The sequence below is a fragment of the Crinia signifera genome, chromosome 4 (assembly GCF_055691185.1).
Source record: "Crinia signifera chromosome 4, ASM5569118v1, whole genome shotgun sequence".
In the NCBI taxonomy this organism is placed as follows: Eukaryota; Metazoa; Chordata; class Amphibia; order Anura; family Myobatrachidae; genus Crinia; species Crinia signifera.
The window spans coordinates 96,029,037-96,054,089 of NC_139220.1; the positions used below are offsets into that span (position 1 = coordinate 96,029,037).

The window sequence follows — 25,053 nt, forward strand, 5'->3', positions numbered from 1 at the left end:
ATCAGTTTAATTAACAAATGTCACATGGTCACGTATTTAGCACATACGGACCCAACCTTACTGTTATCCCTTACACGACCCACCTTACTTGGGTATATAATATTACAGTAACCCACATTCACATCTGCACACTATGATCCTCGATGAATAATAACTTTAATGAAAACATGATTTAAATCACCTTAGCAATAATAGGATATGTGGGAGAATTGACATAATACATGCCTCACTCTCCATTTTTTTTCCTTTTTTAAGCTTGATACACCTAGCCCTAAGGGTATTATTTAATAAGATGTGAGTTCTGTTGAAGATGGGATGTTGCTACGGGCAACCAATCAGATTCTATCTATTGGTTGCCCGCAGCAACATCCCATCTTCGATAGAACTCCCATTCAGGGCTGCCACTAGGAATTTTGGGGCCCGGAACTGATCTCCAGTCAGGTTCCCCACCCCCCCTTCACTTACCACCCGACACCTGCTCCCTCATCCCCTCCTTATCTGTGCTGACTGCGCTCAGTGTACTGACTGAATGCAGCAGTTCCCGAAGATCAGGCTTCTTCAATGCAGGTTGCCAGCGGCCAAAAAAATGCAGCACCGTTGTGCTACGCCACTGACCAACACTGATACTGGAATTGACAGGGACCTGGTGGGATGCCGGCATTGGTAAGTGTGACGGTCTGGAGGTGACAGGGGGAGCGGGAGCTAATGAGGACCTTAGGGGGCATTAACATCGCTTAGTAAGGCCCTTCAGAATGATAGCTTTTACTTTATCACCTAGTGTGTATGAGGCTTTAGTTAGTAGGCACTAGCAGAGATACAGTATATATGCAGGGCCAAAACCTTAAAAATATATTTTAGCTATTTCTTGCACAACAAAATAAAGTAAACATTTAAATAAGTACTGAAATAAAAACCCTTCATTTATAACTGTGATAAAATAAGAAATTGGGCACCACTGGATTTATAATTGCACTGGACTAAATAGAACCTTTAGCGGGTGACAATGTTGGTATTGATGCCTATTGGCACCGTTTCAAATTCCTGTGACCAGTATTCAAATTTGTTTCCAAATGAAAAATTGTCAGATATCAGATAGGAAGCATTACAAAAAAAAATCAAACAAACATAATTGTATATACCAGTGGTTCCCAAACTTTTTGGAATCGCGGCACCCAAAAGTATCAGAATTTGATTAACTGCACCCCTAAGCCAAAAGTTTCTTATTGATAAATTTAGAAAATAAAATAAAGGAAGTACATTGTATTAATGTCATTCTAAAGGTTAATCTTGTGGTTAGGGATTGGATTAATTAAGGTTTGTCCACAAATGTTATAATATGAAGCCACAAACAATAGTTTTCCTTATTATACAATATATTATTGATCCTGGACCACCAACATGAGGCTCCCATGGAAGTGTCCCAAGGCACCACAGGGTGCCACATCACACACAGTTTGGGAACCACTGGTATATACTCTTTCTTCCAAACTTTGGCAGTGTTTAAACAGGAATTCAATAATAATTCTAGGTTGTGACATGTTATAGGCATTTGACTAGCGATACTGATATAAATAACTTGTTGAAGTACTTACCTTAGTGTATTTAATGTTGCCAGGTTTAGTTGCCGATGAGAAATAAAGTGTAGTGATCAATGTTGGGTGACAAAGGCGGGGACAGGAGGTATAATACAGTAATTTGAAACCGCAGTCATATGCTGGCTCACTGACTGCGTACCAACGATTTCTTAATCTTCCATTTGTTACAAAATATGCTGGCAGCATCCTGTTTTCCTGTGTTCTACTAACCACACTTTGGCTGTGTATGTGAAGGCAATGTGTAACCTGCTACTAATAAGGGCATTATGTATTATTTTGTTTATCATTTAATTGTATTTTATTTGAAATGGGGCTTATTTGTTATTTTCAATAACAGAACATTGTATACCAACATTTTGAGGCTGATCTGACATGAATATGCTGGTCCAGAGAGGCAGGGAGAGCAGGTGCCTGCTCTGTAGGACAATGTTAGCTCTGCAGATAGTGATGAGGGGGCCCCCTAGAGATGCAAGACAAAAACTGCCTGCATCGTTAAGTTCACCACAATTTGCTTTTTGGCCCCAAAACCACCCCATTTGGGGCAAATAGTTGATGCTGTGAACTGTGAGGGCACTATTCGCAGGACAGAGAACACTTGCATTTTTCTGACCTATTTTAACCTTAAAATGGTCATACCTCCAGAGGTGGAGCTGCAGAGTCATGTTCTTCACATATATGCCCCCATGTGTCCAAAGTTCTATTTTTTGGGGTTTTGTTTTTATTTTTTAGAAATGTATGATGTAATTGTCAGAACACTAATCCATTGTTTTTCACAGAGGTGGAGCCGGCCAAGTGGGGAGATTCCCAGTGGCCGACATATATCTGACTGTTTTGTTTGCTGACATGTGGCCACACCTCTTGCAGACAGCCAATTGTACTCATTACACTGCGTTGCCCCCCTCCATTCTGTTATTCCATCTCTGTGGTACAGTAATTCTCTTGACATAGCTACATGGCATGTAATACCTCTAGTGCTGCGCACGTTGATAGGAAGCCGAAGAGTGAAAAAGATGATGAAATGTAATTGAAATATTAAAGAGATAGTGCTAGTGGAAAAAACAGTAAACACTTAGTGCAAGTGTAAATTTGTTCCATTGTACATCTATTTATATATATTTGAAGCAATACTTACCCTTCTTCTCTCTTGTTTAGCCTCAGAACAGCAGGGAAGCAGACGACAGCCACTGTTCACTGATGACTATGATGGTGTCCTGCATCAGGAGCAAATGATCATTTTGAACCTGATTGCTAGACCACCACAAATGCTAAGCAACACCCATCGTACCCCCTACCACACCACTCTTAGGCAGTATTTACCCTCCACCTCAGCCAGACCCTTCATACTGGTTGAAAATTTTGTTATTTCAAACTTAACAGATACAAATGCTATGTATCCAGGTTCAACAAGCTGATACAAGTGCAAATTCCAGCCGGCATCAAAATAAACACATGGTGGGGTTAGGCAATGAATTAACCAGAATGGCCAATTGCCTAAAACAAATGAAGCAGGACAATGTGCGGCAACACGAAGGACAAACAAGGTAAATTTCTATGGCTTTTGGAACAGCAAAACTTAGCTATATGTGAGCAAAGTGTAATGCTGCAAAGTTTAGGGGACAAACTGTTGGGATTCTTATAGGATCCTAATGCCAGCATGACTACCAGCAGCAATTCTCCAACAGTTAATTCATTATCGACACCACCTAGGCGCACAGCCCGAACATGAGGTGGCTCAAAACAGTCCCTGCGTGCAGGGGAACACCTAGGGGGAGGCTGTAAATGTAGGTTACAAAATGTATTAGAATGCAATTAGGAATATAGACTGTAAGGGCCCTCCTAGCTTTTTACTGTCTGTAACTACCCAGTTTTTTTATGAATGTTTCCAACTGTAAAACGTAATGGAATTTGCTGCTCTATACAAGAAACTGTTAATAAATATTAAGTAAACCTGTGTGAATGTGAAATGTTGGTGCCATTAACCATTAACATTCATGATTAATATGACTGTGGTTGAGGCACATGCCTAACCTGGCCTTCCACACACAGCAGGATTGTGGCGACAGCCCAGCAAAACCCAAGAGTTTCATGCCTGGTGGCTGTATGCGTCCATTGACCCAGCTAACTAAAGCCTGGTTACAACCAGATCAAAACTCTGCATTGGAAATTGTAGAGATGGTCACACTGAACATGATATGTGAGTATTAGACTGCTGTCAGGTTCTGGGTCTGTTGTGTTCCCGACCCTGACCGTGGTGGACCAGTGGAGGGCGCTGTGTAGCGGAAGGCCGGAGGCCTGATGAATGACATGCACAGAGGCACTGCCTTGCGTACCAGAGTGTTGGCTGAAACCAGAAACAGAGGCGCGGAGTCTAACCTGCCAGCGGTATTCACCAGAGACCCCCGCAAGGGGATATGGACTTCGCTGCGTCTGACAGGCAGGTCGCGGCCCTCTGCCCTGGTCCTCTGGACGTAGGCGGAGGGTGGTAGTGATATTGAAGACACTGGGGATTGGAATAGTCTCTGGAGGGCACAGTGTGAAAGTGTCAACACTGATGTCGACAGCAGGGTCGATGAGATCACTCAACTGCACGATGGTTATTTTGCAGGAGGCTTCTGGAGATGGTATGCCAGGTAAAGATGGTAACAGGAGTAATACTCGACTGCAGAGTGGAATGGCAGGAGTCTTCTGGAGATGACAAACCAGGTAGTATGCAGGAAACTGCGAGAGGTACACGGGGAGACCGGATAACCAGGAGCCTTTGGAAACAGCTGAACACGGGAGGGACTGAGGTCAGATGAACACATATTCAAGGCGATGACTGTGAGTTAGAAGCCGGAATATATCCCCCTTGCTGCGCACTGATTGGTTAGCGTCAGCAGCACCAATCAGTCCAGGGAAAGAGTGAGTACACCTGAGAGGTGTGCAGGTGTGCGGGTCAGAGGTCACCCTGGCTGGACCGCGGGATTGGACCCTCTGGTCAGCTGAGCGCATGTGTCATGGCGGCGCCCATGACGCGCGGGCTCCAGCGTGCCGGCATGTCGATTGCACGGGTCAACACCAGCCAAACATGGGACATCTCGCCAGGCGCTGACAGTTACCAGAGGCCTTACTCTCACCGCTGACCACCGGGAAGGTAATGGACGTGGTCTCAGACGGGGCTGAGACCCACGGTTTGTGACAGTACCCCCCCCCTTTAGGGTGGGCACCGAACACCCTTTAGGCTTGGACGGGTTCTCTTCGTGAAATACTTTGATTAGTCGGGGGGCATGTACATCTTCTGCGTCTGCCCAACTCCTCTCCTCAGGACCATATCCTCTCCAATCAACGAGATATTGGAGATGCCCATACCTCCGACGAGAATCAACAATTTTGTTAATCTCGAATTCTACTCCCCTGCTGGTTTGAACTTTGGGTAGTGAGGGTGAGGAAGTATGGAAGCGATTCAGGATGAGAGGACGTAACAACGAGATGTGAAATGAGTTGGGGATGCGTAAAGACTTGGGCAACTTCAGTTCGTATGCGACAGGATTGATCCTTTGTAGAACCGTATAGGGACCGATGAATCTGGGAGCAAATTTCATAGAGGGAACTCTCAGTCTGAGATTCCGTGTGGAAAGCCACACTCTATCTCCTGGGTGCAACTCCGGAACAGCTCTTCTCTTGCGATCTGCAAAGAATTTATACCTTGTTGAGGCTTTCGTGATGTTGGAATGAACCTCTCGCCAGATTTGAGAGAAATGGTTAATGGCTGCTGCGGCTGCAGGTACCTCTATCGCTGGTAACATTTCAAAATTGGGGGCCCGGGGGTTTTGTCCATAGACTATAAAGAAAGGGGAATGACCAGTGGTTGTATGGTACCTGAAATTATGAGCAAATTCTGCCCACGGGAGGAGTCTCGACCAGTCATCTTGCGAGGATGATATATAAAGACGAAGGAAGGTCTCCAGGTCTTGGTTCACCCTTTCTGTCTGACCGTTGGACTGGGGATGATAGCCTGAAGAAAACTTTAATTTGATTTGGAATGCATTAGACAGAGCTCTCCAGAACCTTGCCACAAATTGTACCCCCCGATCGGACACAATTTCGCTAGGCAAGCCATGACTTCTAAAGATGTGCTGAACAAACAGCTGAGCCAGAGTGGGAGCGGACGGTAGGCCGGGTAATGGGATGAATCGGGCCATCTTGGAAAACCTGTCAACTATTACCCATATGGTGTTGTACTCTTGGGATTTGGGTAAGTCACAGATAAAGTCCATTGAGATGTGAGTCCAGGGACGAGATGGAACGGACAGAGGATGGAGCTGGCCGGCTGGGGCTTGTCGGGATACTTTGTGCTGTGCACATTCTGGACATGATGCCACGAACTCTTTTACTTCTTTGCCAATCTGCGGCCACCAATAGGATCTCTGAAGAATTTTTAATGTCCCTTGAGCGCCAGGATGCCCAGAGAATAATGACTTGTGAGCCCAGGAAAGAAGCTTCTGACGTAATTCAGTGGGAACGAAGATTTTACCAGGAGGAGGCACAGGCGACACCTGAGTGGGAGCAAAGGCGATGGGGTCCAGAATGGGCCGATTTTCCTGTAGGTCAGAATCTTCTTGCATGGAACGTGATAAGGCATCCGCTTTCACATTCTGAGTGCCAGGACGATATAACAACTTGAAAGAAAAACGAGAGAAAAACAAGGAGCAACGAGCCTGTCGAGGGTTCATACACTGGGCAGACTGGAGGTACAGGAGGTTTTTATGATCTGTGAAGATCGTCACGGGAAACTTGGCACCTTCTAAAAGATATCTCCATTCTTCGAGAGCTAATTTGATGGCCAGTAATTCTTGGTCTCCAATAGAGTAATTTCTTTCTGCTGGAAGAAACTTGCGAGAGAAGAACCCACAGGGGTGGAGTTTTTCATCACTGTTCTTTTGAGAGAGTACAGCACCGACTCCTATGTGAGAGGCATCTACCTCAAGAAAAAATGGTTTGTCGACATCAGGCTGGGACAGGATAGGAGCAGTGACAAAAGCTTGTTTTAAAAACTGGAAGGCTGCGATGGCTTCTGAGGGCCAGTTGGCTGGATTAGCCCCTTTTTTTGTGAGTGCGGTGATGGGTGCAATCAGCGTGGAGAAGCCTCGAATGAATTTCCTGTAGTAGTTGGAAAACCCTATGAAGCGTTGGACTGCTTTGAGGGAAGTGGGTTGTGACCACCCATTAATAGCCTCTAACTTCTCTGGATCCATACGTAGGTCGAAGCCAGAAATGATGTATCCGAGGAAGGGCACAGAAGGGACTTCGAAAGTACATTTGGAGATTTTGCCATACAGTTTGTTTCTGCGAAGGCGAGACAATACTTCCTTGACCTGAGTTCGATGAGAGGATAAGTCTTTTGAAAAAATGAGGATGTCATCGAGGTATACCACAAGGCAAACGTAGAGCATGTCCCTGAAGACCTCGTTTACAAATTGCTGGAATACTGCTGGGGCATTACAAAGACCGAAAGGCATTACCAGGTACTCGTAATGACCATCCCGGGTGTTAAATGCGGTCTTCCACTCGTCACCTTCACGGATTCTTATTAAGTTGTATGCCCCACGGAGATCCAACTTGGTGAAGACCTGGGCACCTCGCACTCGGTCAAAAAGTTCTGTAATAAGGGGAAGCGGGTAACTGTTCTTGACTGTGATACTGTTTAAACCCCGGTAATCGATGCACGGGCGGAGGCCTCCATCTTTTTTCTTTACAAAAAAGAAACCTGCACCTGCTGGTGAACTTGAGCGCCGGATGAAGCCTTTCTGAAGATTCTCTTGTATGTATGCCGACATGGCTTGTGTCTCAGGAACGGACAATGGGTAAGTTCGACCTTTAGGGGGGAATTTCTCTGAGAGAAGGTCAATTTTACAGTCCCAATGACGATGAGGAGGAAGAATATCAGCGGACTGCTCGCAGAACACATCAGCGAATTCACTATAGACTTCAGGGAGGCCAGGAAGAATTTTTACATTGGCTGAACGAGTGGGCACCACTGACTTGATACACTGCTGTTGGCAATGAGAACTCCATTGCTCGATTTGTAGCGTCTTCCAATTGATGTTTGGGTTATGAAGACGAAACCAGGGAAGACCAAGGACGATTTCATAAGAAGATTTGGGAATAACGAGAAATTTGATCTGTTCCTGGTGCAGCATGCCGACTCTGAGGGTGAGGAGACTGGTACAGAAGCGAACCTCACTGCCTGGGATTCTGCTGCCGTCAACTGCTGTCACAGCTAGGTGTGGAACTAATGGTTCCATTGGAATCTTCAGTTTAGTAACCAGGTCCTGAGAAATAAAGTTCCCGGCCGAGCCGGAGTCTGCCAGGGCGGTACTGGAATGGGTACCAGTAGGGGTATTCAAAGATACGGGTAAGACAAAGTCATATTCTGGAGGAGATTTTGCCACTTGACCCAACCTGACTCCTCCCTTGCAGGTTAGGCCCGGTCGTTTCCCGAACGCTCGGGACAATTGTTAATGAAATGGCTAGGAGCAGCACAATATATGCACAGGCGATTGCGCTGCCTACGGGTGCGTTCTTCGGGAGTCAGTCGTGATCTACCCACTTGCATTGGTTCTTCACGCGTAGGAGACTCAGAACGAATCTTGGGAGAAACTTTGGGAATTAACTTCTTGTGTTTTTCTAGTCCTCTCTCACGAAGACGTAGATCAATCTTGACACATAGAGATATGAGATCTTCCAAGGGGGTAGGAAGGTCGCGAGATGCCAGCTCATCTTTGATCCGGTCAGAAACTCCTAACCAGAAGGCAGCTGTCAGGGCTTCATTGTTCCACTGTAATTCAGACGCGAGAGTTTGAAAGTGGATTACATACTGCCCCATGGGGCGGGACCCTTGCTTGACCTGGAGGATGTCAGTAGCTGCTGACACGGGTCGACCTGGCAAGTCGAATATGCGGCGGAAGGTCAGGAGGAATTGGTCATAGTCTGTCAGCAGAGGATCTGCTTTTTCCCATAAGGGTGATACCCACTTCAGGGCCGAGCCAGTTAATAATGACACCATGTATGCGATTTTAATTCTGGCCGTAGGAAAATTATGAGGAACCAATTCGAACTGAATTTGGCACTGGTTGATAAACCCTCTGCAGGTCTTGGGGTCACCATCGTATTTGGTGGGTGCTGGCAGGTGGAGACGGGATGATAAAGCTGGTGTTGCTGATCTTACGGTAGTGGTTGACACAGAAGTCGACAGGGACTGTTGCAGGGTGTCCAACCGACTGGATACATCTTGTAAGAATTTAATCACCTGCTGCTGAGTAGCTTCTTGGGTCTCCATTCTGGCAGCAACATTTTGAAGAACCGCTGGTCCCACACTTGGGTCTTGGGCCGAGTCCATCGGCCTTGAATATACTGTCAGGTTCTGGGTCTGTTGTGTTCCCGACCCTGACCGTGGTGGACCAGTGGAGGGCGCTGTGTAGCGGAAGGCCGGAGGCCTGATGAATGACATGCACAGAGGCACTGCCTTGCGTACCAGAGTGTTGGCTGAAACCAGAAACAGAGGCGCGGAGTCTAACCTGCCAGCGGTATTCACCAGAGACCCCCGCAAGGGGATATGGACTTCGCTGCGTCTGACAGGCAGGTCGCGGCCCTCTGCCCTGGTCCTCTGGACGTAGGCGGAGGGTGGTAGTGATATTGAAGACACTGGGGATTGGAATAGTCTCTGGAGGGCACAGTGTGAAAGTGTCAACACTGATGTCGACAGCAGGGTCGATGAGATCACTCAACTGCACGATGGTTATTTTGCAGGAGGCTTCTGGAGATGGTATGCCAGGTAAAGATGGTAACAGGAGTAATACTCGACTGCAGAGTGGAATGGCAGGAGTCTTCTGGAGATGACAAACCAGGTAGTATGCAGGAAACTGCGAGAGGTACACGGGGAGACCGGATAACCAGGAGCCTTTGGAAACAGCTGAACACGGGAGGGACTGAGGTCAGATGAACACATATTCAAGGCGATGACTGTGAGTTAGAAGCCGGAATATATCCCCCTTGCTGCGCACTGATTGGTTAGCGTCAGCAGCACCAATCAGTCCAGGGAAAGAGTGAGTACACCTGAGAGGTGTGCAGGTGTGCGGGTCAGAGGTCACCCTGGCTGGACCGCGGGATTGGACCCTCTGGTCAGCTGAGCGCATGTGTCATGGCGGCGCCCATGACGCGCGGGCTCCAGCGTGCCGGCATGTCGATTGCACGGGTCAACATCAGCCAAACATGGGACATCTCGCCAGGCGCTGACAGTTACCAGAGGCCTTACTCTCACCGCTGACCACCGGGAAGGTAATGGACGTGGTCTCAGACGGGGCTGAGACCCACGGTTTGTGACAACTGCACAGTGCAACAATGGGCACTTACAGATACACAGGGGTTTGTACCAGTACCAAAGCCCAGAATCCAGGTACCAGTTGCTAAGACTAAGGCCCCATCTCCCACTGTGTGATTTGACTGTGGCAAGCCAATCATGTATGGCTGGGATCCGATACGATTTCCCGGCGGTCGGGATCCCGGCGGTCGAAATCCCGACACTGGAATCCCGACCGCCGAAATCCCGACAAGGGGGGGACATGGATCGCCCCCCCTTGCGGGCTCGCTGCGCTCGCCATGCAGCGGGCCCGGTGCCTCGCTACGCTCGGACGCTATTTTATTCTCCCTCTATGGGTGTCGTGGACACCCACGGAGGGAGAAAGTTTCGGGATTTCGGCAGTCGGGATTCCAGTGTCGGGATTCCGACCGCCGGGATCCCAACCGCCGGCAAATTAACCGCATCCCGTATGGCTGGACTGGCCAAGGCAGGTGAACCCATGGATTGCAGCGCGGGGAAAGCAGCTTGACCTATGGTCAACATGTCTGCTGGAAACATATCCCCATCAGAGACCACCATGTTCCGTATAATGGTACAGTTGGAAACCCAGGAGATCTTGGCATTAGTTGACAATGGCAGTGAACATACCATCATCTCTGCTAACGTGGTTGATCTGGGGTTTGACCAGGTGTGTATACATGGTGATGTCCAGGAGAGCCTACTACCCCTGATAGTAAGAGGCCAACCATTAAAGGTGGTAGCTGCAGTGACTGCCAGACCACCTTATCTGCTGATCCTTGGCTGTGATTTCCGTTGCTGCAGAAGATGATTACTTGGCATAATGTTAGAAAACGGCCAGCAGTAGAGGCGTCTCAGGAGCCTGGAGACAAGGGAATACAAAAGCCGGGAGAACTACCAAGTCTGGGAGAGCTACCAAGTCCACTGAACAGCTTGATGAAAATAGAGACAGAGGCCCAGTGGAACCCTGCTGGTGAGCAAGTGTCATTGCAGGACTTTGGGCAAGAACAATGGGATAATGGAAATTTGGTTCATGCCTTTGAAGTGTGAAAGTGGTGAATGGTAAGGTGGTTGCAGCTCTGCCACCAGAAGGTGTTTCATATCTTATTTTTAAAAAAATTATTTGTTATATCATGTTACCACTTTACAGGAAAAAAGGGTTGTTAGTTCCCCCCAAATTCGTGCAGATGGTATTATGAGCTGCACATGTGCATCTGTAGGGAGGCCATTTAGGGGAGGAGAAAACTCTCTAATGCATACAGTTGAGGTTCTTTTTCGGTACTCTTTACCTAGAACGGCATCGCGGTCATTGTATGCACATAAAAAACGGGTGCGACGCGATGCCCGCGATTTTCCCATAGGGATCAATGTTAAAAGTCAGATTGGACGCGATTTTAGTGTTAAATGCCTCAATGGCCGCGATTTTTACATAGGAAACAATGTTAAATGGGCCACAGAGCCCTAATAGTCCCCCTGATGTCTTAAATGGCCCCCACAATTTTTAACGCCACCCCACGATCAACGTGAACCCGAAGTGTGGCGGCGGTACGCGTCCTCCGACCTTTTCATACCCCCACTATCCACGTCGGCGTGGAGATGAGAATAGAATAGTGTGGCGAGCGCAGCGAGCCACCGAGCCCGCGCGGGGACGCGGATACCTGTGAAGCCCGCGAAGGGACGCGTTTACCTGTGAAGGTATCAGCGTCCCTTCACGGGGCTCGCTGCGCTCACCACGCTTCGGGCTCGGTGGCTCGCTGCGCTCGCCATACTATTCTATTCTCAACTCCACGCCGACGTGGATAGTGGGGGTATGAAAAGGTCGGAGGACGCGTACCGCCGCCCCTCGCGGGCTCGCTGCGCTCGCCACGCTTCGGGTTCACGTTGATCGTGGGGTGGCGTTAACAATTGTGGGGGCCATTTCAGACTTTAGGGTGACTATTTGGGCTCTGTGGCCCATTTAACATGGTTTCCTATGGAAAAATCGCGGGCATTGAGGCATTGAACACTAAAATCGCGTCCAATCTGACTTTTAACATTGATCCCTATGGGAAATCGCGGCCATCGCGGGCATCGCATCGCACCCGTTTTTTAGTGCATACGATGGTCGCGATGGTCGCGATGGGCGCCGTTCTAGGTAAAGAGTACCTCTTTTTCCAACGCATCCATGCAGCAGAAAAGGGTTATTGTCAGGAATGCAGTGTTTCAGAAGACAACACCTTTGCTAGTGTTTAGGGTTCCCCTGGTACCCCTCCCTATAATTGCTGTGCCTTTTGAGAGAATTGGTATTTATCTGATTATGGCCGGTGGAAAAATCTGCTAGAGGGCATCATTGCATATTAGTGGTAGTGGTTTATGCTACCAGATAGGAGGCTATACCACTGGGTAATATAAAAGCTGGAACCAGTGGTGTAACTACATACATGTGGGCCCCATAGCAAAATTTTGTAAGGGCCCCTAATTATCATCTTATACTGAAAAATGTATACAGCACATGATACTTTGACAGGCTAATAGGGCCACTCTGAGCTCTGGGCACCCTAGCAGCTGCACCCCCTGCACCTATGGTTGTTATGCCCTTGTCTGGAACTATTGCTTGAGAGTTTCTTACAAAGGATAACCACCTGGGAATGCCAAAAGATTTCTTAACGGACCAACTTACTCCTTTTGTCTCTAAGGTTATAAAATATCTATGCTAGTAGAATGATTTAATCAGACCTTTAAACAGATGATAAAGAGGACAGTGTCTAAAGGCCCCCATGCATTAGGCCGACTTGTCCTAGGGACAAGTCGGACCCAATTCTCCTGCGAGACGCCCGGCAGCTCCCCGGGAAGCTCACATACAATGTGGCACTTGATGTGCCATTTTTTACATGTGATAAATCGCATAAGATTTATCACATAAAATAAACCAGGGAGCTGTCGGGCGGTGAGGAGCAGGGGGTGGGGGCGGGCACCGGCGGTGCCGGTGAGCAGCGGCGGCAGTGGGGGCTGGCAGCAGCATCTCTGGGTGCCGCGGGGGATGCCGGTGACAGTGGGGCGGGCACCGGCGGTGATAATCACCGTGCTCTCACTGTGCAGCTTGCTGGCAGCAGCATCTCTTCTTGCAGCGGGGATGCCAGTGACAGTGGGGCTGGCAGCGGTGATAATCCTCATGCTGTCACTCAGCGGCGGCTATGGAAAAATCGCGGGCATTGAGGCATTGAACACTAAAATCGCGTCCAATCTGACTTTTAACATTGATCCCTATGGGAAATCACGGCCATCGCGGGCATCGCATCGCACCCGTTTTTTAGTGCATACGATGGTCGCGATGGGCGCCGTTCTAGGTAAAGAGTACCTCTTTTTCCAACGCATCCATGCAGCAGAAAAGGGTTATTGTCAGGAATGCAGTGTTTCAGAAGACAACACCTTTGCTAGTGTTTAGGGTTCCCCTGGTACCCCTCCCTATAATTGCTGTGCCTTTTGAGAGAATTGGTATTTATCTGATTATGGCCGGTGGAAAAATCTGCTAGAGGGCATCATTGCATATTAGTGGTAGTGGTTTATGCTACCAGATAGGAGGCTATACCACTGGGTAATATAAAAGCTGGAACCAGTGGTGTAACTACATACATGTGGGCCCCATAGCAAAATTTTGTAAGGGCCCTAATTATCATCTTATACTGAAAAATGTATATAGCACATGATACTTTGACAGGCTAATAGGGCCACTCTGAGCTCTGGGCACCCTAGCAGCTGCACCCCCTGCACCTATGGTTGTTATGCCCTTGTCTGGAACTATTGCTTGAGAGTTTCTTACAAAGGATAACCACCTGGGAATGCCAAAAGATTTCTTAACGGACCAACTTACTCCTTTTGTCTCTAAGGTTATAAAATATCTATGCTAGTAGAATGATTTAATCAGACCTTTAAACAGATGATAAAGAGGACAGTGTCTAAAGGCCCCCATGCATTAGGCCGACTTGTCCTAGGGACAAGTCGGACCCAATTCTCCTGCGAGACGCCCGGCAGCTCCCCGGGAAGCTCACATACAATGTGGCACTTGATGTGCCATTTTTTACATGTGATAAATCGCATAAGATTTATCACATAAAATAAACCAGGGAGCTGTCGGGCGGTGAGGAGCAGGGGGTGGGGGCGGGCACCGGCGGTGCCGGTGAGCAGCGGCGGCAGTGGGGGCTGGCAGCAGCATCTCTGGGTGCCGCGGGGGATGCCGGTGACAGTGGGGCGGGCACCGGCGGTGATAATCACCGTGCTCTCACTGTGCAGCTTGCTGGCAGCAGCATCTCTTCTTGCAGCGGGGATGCCAGTGACAGTGGGGCTGGCAGCGGTGATAATCCTCATGCTGTCACTCAGCGGCGGCTATTACATCTTTAAAATAACATGTCAAATGACTAACCGCCTTCTGATTGGCTGAGATTGGCTGAGAGTGCGCTATCTCAGCCAATCAGAAGGCGGATAGTCATTTGACATGTTATTTTAAAGATGTAATAGCCGCCGCTGCCCGCCGAGTGACAGCATGAGGATTATCACCGCTGCCCACCCCACTGTCACCGGCATCCCCCGCTGCACCCAGAGACGCTGCTGCAAGCAAGCTGCACAGTGAGAGCACGGTGATTATCACCGCCGCCCGCCCCACTGTCACCGGCATCCCCCGCTGGGCACTCATTCCCCCCCCAGCCCACTGCAGGAGGTCGGACATGATCGTACCTGCTGAACGTCCGACCTCCTGATCCGGTCCGATGCGCACGGGACCGCGCATCGGATTGGATCAAATGTCAAACACATGTGATTTTGGGACGATTTCACGCGATTTATCGGCCCAAGTGCCGAAATCGCATGGAATCGGCCCAAAATCGCATAGTGTATGGGGGCCTTAAGGAAAAGTGAGACTGGGACCTATTCCAACCTTATTTGATGGTTGCAATTTGAGAGGTACCCCAATCCTCTACAGGGTTTAGCTGGTCCCTTTAAATTCCTCTATGGGAGACAATCTGGAGGGATTTTGTATATATTTAAAAGAAGGGTGGGAACAACAGTCATGCCAGGAACCTAACATCATTCCATTTGTGTCCTACTTGTATGGCCGTCTAAGGCTGATTGCGCCACTCTTGAACGTACACATGAATATGACTCAACAGTGTCAAAAACATAGTTATGACGATACTGCAGTCAACCGGTCCTTTAAACTCAGAGACAGAGTGCTAGTGCTTGTGCCCACTACTGAAAGCAAGTTGTATTCAGTGGCGGGGCCTTTATGAGATCATAGAGACAGCGGGACCGGTCAGTTACAAGGTTCAACTGGAGGGTAGAAGGAAAGAGTCAAATTTACCAATTAAACCTGTTAAAATCTTGGTCAAGAAAGACCAAGAATGCCAGGTACCCATTGAAGTCACCTTTAATCCTAGCCAGAAACGGGAAATGGTGAATTTAATTAGCATAGTACCAATATATATTTTCCTGCCATTCTGGGAATGACCCAGATCACATAACATGATATTTTCACTCCATCCGGGGTAGTAATTAAACGAGAGGTGGAGGTGATGCTACAACGAAGGGTCATAGAGGAATGGAAAAGTAATTGGAATAACCCCATTGCTTTAGTTCCTACGCCATCAGGGGCTTTAAGATTCTGCAAAGACTTTCATAAAGTAAATCTCTGGGGGTTTCTCAGGGGGCAGATGTATTAAGCTCGGTGAGGTGATAAAGTGTCTGGTTTTTATCACCGGCCAATCAGCTCCTACCTGTGAAGTTACAGGCTTGGTTTGAAAATGACAGCAGTAGTGCTGTTACTACTGGGGACATATCATGTCCCCAGTAGTAACAGCACTACTGGGGACATCTGTAACAGCACTACTGCGGACATGATATTTAACTGGCACTAAATATGTGCAAGAAAATGATTGCTTTGCATTCAAATTCAGGGTGACATTCTATGGTTTGTCATGAATGCGCATTTTTTTTTTAATCGCACCACTTCGCCCTTTTTAAAATCGCAAGATTGGCCCGTTTTTCACATATTTAATGAGATGCGAAAAACGGGCCAAATAGTGCGAATAGGTGCGAGGTGGTGCGATGTCTTTAGTCCTGAAAATGTGCGATTTTCATGTCTGAAAATCGCACGTTTGCAGGAAAGCGCAAATTAAAATAAAAAAAAAACAGTGCGGGGTCCCCCGCCAGAGCATAACCAGCCCCGGGCTCATTGAGGCTCATTGTCAGGGTACCCGACAAATAGGGGTCCCCTTGATTTAATGAAACCATTACCAGGCTCAAGGTCCGGCGCTGGTTCCCAAAATACGGGGGACAAAATGACTAGGGGTCCCCCGTATTTTAAGAACCAGCACCAGACCCAACCAGCCAACCCAACCGGCAGGGTACCGCCACAGCCGGGGGACACTTATTATATAAGTCCCGCGGCCAAAGCATTAACCCCCTGGCTGGTCAGCATGGGCAGGGGTCCTGGGGAAGTGGGGACCCCCCCAATGAAGGGGTCCCCCCCCTCCAGGACTTACCAGCCCATGCTGAAAGTCCGGGGCTGTCCCCGATGCCCCTGGGCGGTGGGCATCGGGCTGATGTAAACTGTAAAAAAAACAATATAAACTATTGTTTTCTACTGTAGAACTATGAGTCCCAGCAAGCCTACCCCGCATGCTGGGACTTGGAGAACCACAAGTCCCAGCATGCGGGGCATTAAAGGGCCCGCTTGCACTTGTAGTTCAACAGTACAAAAAATAGTTAAATAAAACACACTGACACCCAGAAAAATAAAAGTTTAATACACACATAACACACACACTGATACTTACCTACCTTGAGCCCGTAGGTTGGTCCCTGGATCCTGGGTCCTGGGTCCGGGCTCCGGGGCTCCAGGGCAGAAGAGTCTGGTTCCGGGGCCTTGGTCCTGGTTCCGGGGCTGGTCCTGGGCTCCGGGGCTCCTGGGCAGAAGAGTCCGGTTCTGGGGCCTTGGTCCTGGTTCCGGGGCTCCTGGGCTGAAGAATCCGGGGTCCAGGATCCGAAGTAGTCCACAGGGGTACCTGAGGAAGGAAATTCTACTCACCTGGTCCCCGGCGACGACATAGGCATCCTATCCGGCAGACGCGCTGCTTCCGGCTGGTACCCGCTCTCGGACTGAAGAGGCGCAGAGATGTTTCATCTTCCGCGCCTCTTCTCAGAGAAAGTCGGCTCCTGATTGGCCGCTAGGCGGCCAATAGAATCATCCGGAGGAAAGGCGCGGAAGATGAAAATCTCTGCGCCTCTTCACTCCGAGAGCGGGTACCAGCCGGGAGCAGCGCGTCTGCCGGAGAGGATGCCCCGCGAGGGGCGGCGGTACGCGTCCTACGACCTTTTCATACCCCCACTATCCACGTCGGCGTGGAGTTGAGAATAGAATAGTGTGGCGAGCGCAGCGAGCCACCGAGCCCGAAGCCTGGCGAGCGCACGCGGATACCTTCACAGGTAAACGCGGCCCACAGGTATCCGCGTGCGCTCGCCACACTTCGGGCTCGGTGGCTTGCTGCGCTCTCACACTATTCTATTCTCAACTCCACGCAGACGTGGATAGTGGGGGTATGAAAAGGTCGTAGGACGCGTACCGCTGCGCTCGCCACGCTTCGGGTTCACGTTGATCGTGGGGTGGCGTTAACAATTGTGGGGGCCATTTCACACTTCAGGGTGCCTATTTGCCCTCTGTGGGCCATTTAACATTGTTTCCTATGGAAAAATCGGGTCAATTGAGGCATTGAACAGAAAAATCGGGTCAATTGAGAAATGTAACATTGTCAGGGCCGTAACTAGGGGGGGGCTGGGGGGTCACGCGCACCGGGCGCTGGAGGGGGGGGGGGGGCGCTGTCAGGTCTGGGAGACAGCCAGCGGGGTTTCGGGGACTGATGTAGCCCGAGTCCCGCTGCTGGCCCGCAGTATTGTAACTGTGTCTGTTAGCTAACCCGTCGCTTGCGAGCGACGGGTAGCTCGCCGGGTGCTCAGTGGCTCGGCGCTTACTTTACGGTAAAGTTTACCTCCTGCCGGGCTGCCGCTGTGTAGCGGTTCCTCGCTTGGCGGCAGGAGGTCAAATAGTGACCTCCTGCCGCCAAGCGATGACGCACTTCCCGACGGCGGAGAGGCAGGAGGTCACTATCTGACCTCCTGCCGCCAAGTGAGGGAACAGCACACAGCACAGCAGCACTTGCCTTCCCATCCCTAGCGCTAGAAATCGCGCTTTATTCCTCCTCCTTCCCTCATGCCTCATGACATGCCGTCAACGCCGCTGCTCCTCCCAATCATCTCCCTGCATCTGGTAATCGATGTTTCATTTTTAAACTGTGTCTGACTCCAGCCTGCATACCTACTGATGTATAATGGATATCATGTGTGCACTGTGGCAAATGTTTAATGACTCATTAAAGTTTAATGAGTCATTAAACATGTCATATGCCACACACATGATGCCCATTATACATATGCCCCACACCTTGATGCTCATTAATAAGGAGCATCAAGGTGTGTGGCATATGTATAATGGGCATCATGTGTGTGACATAAGTTTAATGGAGCATCACGGTGTGTGTCATGTATAATGGGCATCACAGTGTGCGTCATATGTATAATGGGCATCACGGTGTGTGGCATATGTATAATGGAGCATCACAGTGTGTGTCATGTATAATGGGCATCACAGTGTGCGGCATATGTATAATGGGCATCACAGTGTGCGGCATATGTATAATGGGCATCACGGTGTGCGGCATATGTATAATGGGCATCACGGTGTGCGGCATATGTATAATGGAGCATCACGTTGTGGGGCATATGTATAATGGACATCATGTGTGTGGCATATGTATAATGAGCATCCAGGTGTGGGGCATATATATAATGGAGCATCACGGTGCGGATCATATTTATAATGGGCATCACAGTATGCGGCATAGGTATATTGGGCATCACGGACTGCACTTTTGGGGTCATGTGTATCTGGCACTGCACTATTGTGGGCATATGTGTATCACACCTCCATTTTCCATGGCCGCACCCCATGTGGCTACAGCTCTTAGAGAGCTGACCATGCCCTCATAGCGGAAAAAATGGGGGATGTAGCCTCGCAGGAGTACCATGGTAGTAGGTGAACGCTCTAATTTTGGGCGCGTGCCTCCTCTCCTCTGCCTCCAGTGTTGGGAGGTATGTTTGTGACATATTGGACATTGCCGTGTGTGGCACATTGTGTATCATTCAGGGACAGTGTTCTATCCAGTGGCAGCAGCAATTAACCATTGCTTATAATGTGTACTGGGGGGGCATTACGGTTTGTGGTGTTATGTGCTCTGGGCATTACGGTGTGTGCTGTAATGTGTACTGGGCATTACGGTGTGTGCTATAATGTGAATTGATACCACTATGTGACCACACCACTTCTCCCCCCCCCCCCAAAAAAAAACATGCCCTAAATTTTTAGCGTGCCCCCTCGGCGCGCACTGTCCCTGTTTTCAGGTTCATATAGTTTCTAGAGGGATCATTTATAAATATATAATTCATTTCAGAATACAGTTTCGGCCCTGACATTGTTCCCTATGGGAAATCGCGGGCATCGCGTCGCACCCGATTTTTTAGTGCATTCAATGCCCGCGATGGGCGCCGTGCTAGGTAAAGAGTACCCTTTATACAAATCGCATACCATTAAATATGCGATTTGTATACTTTTTCATGTGAAAACATCTGGATGCGATGTGCTGCGAAAAGCAGCCATCGCATTTCCAGTGTGTCCAACTTGTTGGCAAAAATCGCACTTTTTTCACATTTTCGCAGCTCATTAAATATGCGAAAATGGAAAAAAATGCGATTTCGGCCGTTTTTGCGAAAAATATCGCAAAAGTCTATTTATCTCAACCCATCCAACTTGACGCTTTGTATCACTTTATGCATCCATTTGTAATATTGAACAACTTCATAACAGACCGGTATTTATTACCATTTAGAACCGATTGCAGAGTTGAAAAAGGCATCAGTTGGAGAGGTGTTATATTGCACCCCCTGTTTTGGTATGTATTTATACAACTGTGCCCTGCCTGAATGTTATGGGACTGTACCCTATCATGTTACATGTTTACGGCAGCAGAACACACTCCAACCAACTAGGATATTCCCATCACTTGCCCTGTTCTTGATACGACAATAATATAGAAACTCTGGAAGGGATTGTATTGTTACAACATACGGGATGTGAATTTGGTTGTGACTATAAGTTGGTGTGATGAATTGGCGCATCAGTATTTTTATTGGTTCCTATGAATCCAGGTGATCAACCCATTCATTAGTATTGTATTGGCTTTCAGAAATCGTTACACTATACATTAAGTGGAGCCTCACGGGGTTGTTAGAGCAACAGCGGTGACCACACTACCCCAAGTACACACCCAAGAGTGTGTTCCCAAAATATCTGCACCTTATCAAGGTGTAAAAGTCCATTGGTATGTTCATTTCATACTTTTTTTTTGCACTGAGGTGGACCTGGAAATTATTTCCTCTATAGTTCCACGTGTAGAACTACCCACCCCCTCCTCTCTCTCTTCTTGTTTCCCTCATATGTTCCTTCCTCCCGCTTCTGAGGTCCGGAAAATATTTTCGAACCTTTTCCGAAATTTCATTTATTTTTTAATTATTTACGGCATTGTTTCACCACCTTTTAGATCTTGGTGTACTACCCCTGAAGAAGTCCCTAGGGGACGAAACGCGTAGGGTTTCTCTTATGATCAATCTGCACCTATGGTCGAAATCTTGTATTGGACTACAATGATCCACCGAAAATTTCTGTAAAACGATTACAAACAAATGTATTTTAAATTATTTTATTGTGTTAAATAAATATTTTGTATTTACTTTTACAATTTGTGGACTGGTGAAACCACTTCCAGAGCGCACCTCTACACCTTCTCTTTTTCATCCTTTACATTAGACTCCCATTAGCGGCGGGGTCTTAGAGTAGTGCTCTACTATACATATGCTATACATACATACATATATATATATACAACAATGCGGTCCGGCACTCACTCCTCTGGAACAACTGCCCCGGTGCCCATCAAATGGGGGTAATGTAGAAAGAAACAGGCTGGCACTCGAGGGTCTTTGCAAAAAATCAGTGTATTCACAGCAGGTGAAATCCAACGTTTCGGGGCTGCGCCCCTTTTAAGGGGCGCAGCCCCGAAACGTTGGATTTCACCTGCTGTGAATACACTGATTTTTTGCAAAGACCCTCGAGTGCCAGCCTGTTTCTTTCTATGTATGTATGTGTGTATGTATGTATGTATGTGTGTATGTATGTAAGGAGAAGACCGGCAACAAGCACTATAATATGTGTAGATATCTACGCTGGGTGCCCCCACTAGAATAGCATAAACATGTTTTGGAGGAGGTGCCACACTCTCAGCAATAAATAAGAGACCGTAAAAGCAGGTATTTTAGGCTACATGTATATCTATATATATTTAATTATGGGTTCATAAAATAAAATAAAAATATACCTCTCACACCTCATGAGGCACATCGTTCCCCAAAGATTCAAAAAAAGACCTGAGCAAACAATTAGTACAACACTTAAAAATAAAGAAATACAACTTTAATAAACCTATATAAGAAATGCCTCATAGAGGATAACAAATAAAAGAAATGACACAGTTCCAGGATTGCACAATATTCAGCAGCCCTAAAGTACCTCTTCGCCAGTGTGAGGAGGCGAATAAATAAGCCGTGGGGAATACCGCAGCATGGCACAGAGAATGTGATGTGCGCGTCTGCCCTATGCTAATGAATGGGGAGGCGCGCGCACAGAGAAACACTTCAGGATGCGTAAGTGCAGAGACCGCTCCCCCACCGACGGTTGCACACAGAATATGCGGTGCAGTGTTCGGGGAGGAGAAGGACCTCGGACCGCTGCGGTAAGCTTTAGAGAATCTCCCCCTGTGTATGGCGATTTAAATTATTGTAACTAAAAAGGAGCAGTTGGGATTTACTCAGTTTAGGAGCTTGCAAGACAGGCTCAGTGCACAAAGCTTGTCCTAAATCCAAGCAGTTGTCTGGGGACTGTTTTTTAAGACATTTACAGTAGTTAGTGAAGCCGCTCTAGTGGCAAAATCATGAACAAACCTGCTGTAATATTCCACCAGACCAAGAAATGTCCTAAGTTGTGACTTACATTTGGGTTTAGGCCAAGTGACAACTGCTTCGACCTTACTAGGCTGAGGTTTAACTTGTCCTTTGCCCAGGGGTGTCACTAGGGTTGGTGTCACCCAGTGTAGTGCCTCATGGTGTCACCCGGCCCTCTACTGGGCCTCCTCCCTTTAGGCACCGGAGTGCACTGCAGAAGGCAGCTCTTATGGGGATACCTTCCCTTTGCGTTACTAATCGCTTAGGTTAGTACATATGCTTTTAGTATTGGCGCAATGGGTGGCTGGTGTACCGTGCTTGGTACATTCTGCCTACAGAGGGACAAAAATATATATACTGTATATACAGCATATATACACATACTAGCTATGCCCGTTCGAAGTAAAAGCTTTGAAAGCTAGTCTCTGTGTGTTTCTGTATGTGTGATTGCCTCTGTGTTTCTGTATGTGTGAAAAATAATTATATGTAGTTTCATTCGCTGCCAGCAGACAGATTTATTGATTTTAGATTTATTGTAAAGTGTAATAATATACTTTATTATTTATTTATGTAATTATATAGTGTAAACCCCCCCCCCCCTCCCATGGCCATGCCATATATATATATATATATATGGAGCCCCCCATAGTGCCATATAAATAATGTCCCCCCATAGTGCCATGTACATAGTGCCCACCACTAGTGCCATTTACATAATGCCATCCATAGTGCCATATAAATATTGCCCCCCATAGTGCAATATACATAATGCCCCCAATAGTGACATTTACTTACTGAACCCCATAGGCCCATTTACATAATGCCCTCCATAGTGAATATTCATAATGCCCCCTTTAGTGCCATATACATAATTACCCCTCCCCCTGTAGTGCCATATACATGATTACCCCTCCCCCGTAATTCCATATACATAATACTCATCATCTCTGTGGATCTCCTACTCTGTGGGCAGTGGCGTAACTAAGTTTTGGGCGCCCCCCCCCGCCGCCGCCCCGCCAAGCACCCCCAATCCCCCGCCGCCCATGCAAACCCCCCCCCCCCCCCCAATCCCCTGCAGCCTTACCTATCGCGCTGGTCCCGGCGGCTCCGTTCTTCTTCTGCTGAGGACCACCACAAAATGGCCGCCCCCATACAGCAGACAGTTTCAGAGAACTGCTTGCTATATGGGGGTGGCCATTTTGTGGTGGTCCTCAGCAGAAGAACGGAGCCGCCGGGACCAGCGCGATAGGTAAGTCTGCGAGGGATTGGGGGGGGGGGGGGGGGTGTAACTATAGCACCGCAGCCCCCAGCGCCCCCACATGCACAGCGCCCCCCCCCCGCGGTGGCGGGGGCTGCGGTGCTATAGTTACGCTGCTGTCTGTGGGTAACTCTGCCCCCTCTGCCACTTGTAGCTCTGCTCCCTCTGCTGCAGGTAGCTCCACCCCCTTTTCAGCATCATCTGTCACAGGGGGGGGGGGGGGAGAGGAGCTTCTAGCTGCTGCAGCTGCTACCTGTCAGACAGTGTGAAAGGCGCAGTACAGACAGCAACAGGACAGCCTCAGGGAGAGTGTTGGCCCTGGTGATGGGGGTGTCAGGCACACCCTATGCGCTTGCCTATCCTTAATAGTATTTATATGTAGCAGAGAACTGGCCTTTCTTCTATTTGAGCTTAATATTAAATAAAAAAATGACCCTCTTCAGAACTGGAGACAAAAACGCCTTCAAAATGGGCGCCTTGTCCTATTGAAATCAATAAGAAATAGAGATAAAATAGCACTACATTAATATATAACTAGGTTGACTACACCGCTTGCCTACTGCAGAGCGGATGCGGGTGTGAGTGCGACTCTATTTGGTGTCACCCTATTGATGCCACTGCCTCTGTCTACAATGTACCCCAAATATTTTGCTTCCACCATCCCGGAGGCACATTTCCCAAGGTTGATGGTAAACCCGCATGCCCATAGAGACCTTAACACTGCCTCTACTCTCAATACAGTATGTGTGATTTCAGGTCAGAGCTAAACAAGACAATGTTGTCTAAATATGCCGCAGCCAGTGGTGTAGCTTGGTTCCACGGTGCCCGGAGCAAGGGCATGTTTCGCATGCCCCCTCCCCCCCCCCCATCGTCATGGCGCCGCATCTCTGCCTCCGGCGTCCCAAACCGGCGCAGTGAGAGCGCTCGCCGGGTTTTAACTGTCCCCACAGACTTGCACGGGGTTAACACTGCGCTACTAATAGAATAAAGCTGCTCAATAAATAATGCGATAAAAAATGAGGGTGAAAATGAGCGCTATTAGATTGAATGAAAGTTAAAAAGGAGAAAGAAGAAAGAAAAATGAAAGTGAAAATAAAAAGCACCTGAAAAATAATGTAATAGCACAGATGGGGGTCAGGGATTAGTCCTGCCTGTTCTTCTGGGTACCCTTGGAGATAGAGCCACACTAGCCAACTCACGTGCCCTGGGCTGGTGTCTGGGGTGGTCTGGTTCCAGACCTTCCGATTCTGTGCCACCGGATGCTGGGGGCCGTCACTGGTCGCTGCCTGATGTGGGGGGTCAGTTGCTGTGGCCAGGTAGGTTCTGGCTCCCTGCCGCTCTGGCTGTTGCTAGGCACGCGGATTGCTGTGCCTGGGCAACACTGGGTACTGCGGCCAGCCAGGTGCTGGGTACATAGGCTGGGTGCAGGGCCTGGGCTCTCCTTCTCTCCTGTGGCCACCAGGACTTGCGGCCAGGTGGCGCCTGGTGCTGCGGTCTGATGATGCCAGGTGCCGTGGACTGGTGCGGTGATGCGGCTGCCGGGTATCGGGCGCTGCTGTCGGGTGTCGGGGACTGGAGCTGTCAATCTCTGCTCCGTCCCACTCTCTGCTCTGCTCCCATGCTCTGCTCCCACGCACTGCTGGCCACGCTGCTGCTCTTCCTCCTCCTGCCCCTCGCCACGCAGCTTCACTCTCCTCCTCCTCTTTGCG

The 25,053-nt window shown here is 48.6% G+C and overlaps 1 protein-coding gene across 3 annotated transcripts in view; it reads right to left on the reverse strand.

Moving 5' to 3' along the window:
• LOC146074185 (uncharacterized) overlaps positions 1 to 25,053 on the reverse strand; it is a 49,031-nt gene that overhangs the window by 22,044 nt on the left and 1,934 nt on the right. Inside the window, exon 1 of one of the 3 annotated variants that reach the window (XM_083182016.1) lies at positions 2,728 to 2,846. The exons of 1 other annotated variant lie outside the window; for it this stretch is intronic. The gene's annotated coding sequence lies outside the window, so the exon portion shown is untranslated. Of the gene's footprint in view, positions 1 to 1,592; positions 1,739 to 2,727; positions 2,847 to 25,053 lie in introns of those variants that run through there. One more of the 3 variants, XM_083182015.1, reaches the window with a different exon arrangement.